We start from the raw sequence: 3,280 nt of genomic DNA, 5'->3' as shown, positions 1-3,280 counted from the left end.
TCTCAACATTTCAGTTAAAAAAAAAAACCTATCTTCAATTTCTGAACTTTCGTAGGTACAGGTTTCGGACACTGCAGCACTGCAAATGTCTACAGTCAGTCTTCTTCCGTAACCCTCCTGAAGTGCTGTCCCGGTAATATAACCACATATCTTGAGTGTACTCAACTTTTAGATTCCATCGTATAGTAAACGATCAAATATAATTCGCAACAAATGAGAGCTTCCAAACGATTTATAGCACAAATAAAGCTATCCTCAGCTCGTTTGTGGTTTTGTGTTCTGTAGTGGTTTACCAGGCACAGCGCTAGTGGATGTGATATTCCATCCCGCGTTGGAGCTGATTCACCCAGCCACTTATAGGAGGACCAACCATTTAACTGGGACCGCGAACCACGGTGTAGCCTGGCATGCTTCACAACAAGTAATTGCCAGAGGTGAAGGAAGCTAAGGGGATAGATACAGTCCTAATACTAGGTTGGGTTCGAGCGCCACACTTTGCATTTGCATTCTAATACTCGCCCACTGAATGTTACCGTGTTCCTCTACCAAATCGCTGAGTGTAGTCTTTGTCTGATTGACAGTACGGCTGCGGGTGTTACCGTGTAACAGTATGATTTCGTACGACAGCATTCCTAGACAGTTTCTCATTGATTGTGGTTCCACGCTAGAGGAACTCGACGAACAAAGGGTCCCTACGGTCGAAGAAGAAAAACATAATGTCCTTACCGGAACTTGTATGAAGAGCTTTGGATTTCGTTGGCGGGGGAGATGTTGTATATTTCTACTGCTGGCATTGCCGTTTGCCCTCGGGCTGTCGAATGTTGTCGGGGGGAATCATCCTGTTGCACGATAACGCCCGCTTACACACAGCCAATTGGTCGAAGCCAACGCTTCAGCGATTTGGTCGGGAAACACTGTAGCATCCCCCATAAGGACCGGAACTTTCACCGTGTGATTTTCACATCTTTGGCGACCTGAAGAAAGACATGCCTGGACATCGGTTTCAGTCGGACGAGGCAATACAAGAGTGGGTTCGGTTGTGGATCCGTGGGCGGCCGACCGCATTCTACGATAAAGGAATTGATAGTCTCGTCTCCCAGTGGGATAAATGTCTTAACGCGTGTGATGACTGCTTTTGAAAGGAACTATGCTATGGTCCCGTTGTGTTCAGTTTTCATTTGACTGTCCCTCATACTCTCGTCAGATACAAACAACTTTCTGGGGAGGGCATTATTAGTTCGGCCACAGCGTTAATGCCATCTGATCAAAATAGTTTCAGGCCAAGTTATCACAGAGTGCCGCGTTTCGGCTGAAAGTTAAAAAGAAAAATATCCGTCAAACATTCCTTATTCCAATGAATGTTGCTTTAGGTACAGGCATAATTAAAAGGTCGAATACAGTAGATATAATAGTTCTGGGGTTTATGAGATTGCCTGAAATGACTGCCGCAGAAAATATATAGATCAGACTGGTGACAATTCAGATAATCAAAATAAGCATATTTGAATTATTCTTCTGAGAAGTTTTGCTGTTTGCAGTTTTATCACCTAGATGTTGACGCACAAAGAGCACTGGGGCAAAAACATAAGGAGTGGTCAAAAAGTTTCCGTTCGAGTGGCGTACAGAGGGCCACACAGTTCAGAATCGGTACGCCAATAGGCAAAACCGCAGTGAGCATTGCGGTAATCATTCCGACAAAGCACCAGGTTGAAGATACCCGTTTGGTAAAACACCGTCTCCTCCTGCGTTAAGAAGCCCGTAACTGTCTGCTTCACATCCTCATCCGAACCTTCAAGGCCTTTTTAAGGCACCGAAGGCGTGACAAAAGCGTGGAGAGAGACCAGGCCCTTAGGGTCGATGCTCGAATGCCCCCCACTCGATTTGGCGTGGCCTTTGCGTCACGATATTGGTGATACGCGCACGTGCGTTATCATCAAGCACTAGCACCACTTGGCTACAGACATGCTACCCCATTTCGTTATTCACCGACGGACGTCTACCGGTGTTTGTCCTTCTGCAGCCATGAAAAGAATAACAGAACTTTGGTCCTCTTCGGACGCATTTGGTAACAACGTCACCATAGTTCACACTGTTCCTTGCATGTATGTTGGCGCTTATGTAACCGCATCGGTGTCGTGCTATGCCCAATATACGCTGCGGCAAAATCTTCAAACGGAAACTTTCTCATTGCCCCTTCTAAAACCTACAGCCATTCACTGAACATTGTCACACCATTATTAACAGTAGCGCACACAACTGTGTTTATGTTGTTGGTAACTCCATTTGGTTCTGAATCTAGTTTCGCTACACCTAACTGACAGACCTACACTACTGGCCATTACAATTGCTTCACCACGAAGATGACGTGCTACAGACGCGAAATTTACCGACAGGAAGAAGATGCTGTGATATGCAAATGATTAGCTTTTCAGAGCATTCACACAAGTTTGGCGACGGTGGCGACACCTACAACGTGCCGACATGAGGAAAGTTTACAACAGATTTCTCATACATAAGCAGCAGTTGAACGGCGTTGCCTGGTGCGACGTTGTTGTGATGCCTCGTGTAAGGAGGAGAAATGCGTACCATCACATTTCCGACTTTGATAAAGGTCGGAATGTAGCTTATCGCGATTGCGGTTTATCGTATCGCGACATTGCTGCTCGCGTTGGTCGAGATCCAATGACTGTTAGCAGAATATGGAATCGGTGGGTTCAGGAGGGTAATACGGAACGCCGCTGGTTCCCAACGGCCTCGTATCACTAGCAGTCGAGATGACAGGCATCTTATCCGCATGGCTGTAACGAATCGTGCAACCACGTCTCGATCCCTGAGTCAACAGATGGGGACGTTTGCAAGACAACAACCGTTTGCATGAACAGTTCGACGACGTTTGCAGCAGCATGGTTTATCAGCTCGGAGACCGTGGCTGCGGTTACCCTTGACGCTGAATCACAGACAGGAGCGCCTGCGATGGTGTACTCAACGACGAACCTGGGTGCACGAATGGCAAAATGTCATTTTTTCGTATGAATTCAGGTTCTGTTTACAGCATCATGATGGTCGCACCCGTGTTTGGCGACATCGCGGTGAACACACATTGGAAGCGTGTATTCGTCATCGCCATACTGGCGTATCACAAGGTGTGATGGTATGGAGTGCCGTTGGTTACACGTTTCGATCACCTCTTGTTCGCATTGACGGCACTTTGAACAGTGGACGTTACATTTCAGATGTGTTACGACCCGTGGCTCTACCCTTCATTCGATCCCTGCGAAAG

The sequence above is a fragment of the Schistocerca nitens genome, chromosome 5 (assembly GCF_023898315.1).
Source record: "Schistocerca nitens isolate TAMUIC-IGC-003100 chromosome 5, iqSchNite1.1, whole genome shotgun sequence".
Lineage (NCBI taxonomy): Eukaryota > Metazoa > Arthropoda > Insecta > Orthoptera > Acrididae > Schistocerca > Schistocerca nitens.
This window is presented reverse-complemented; position numbering follows the sequence as displayed.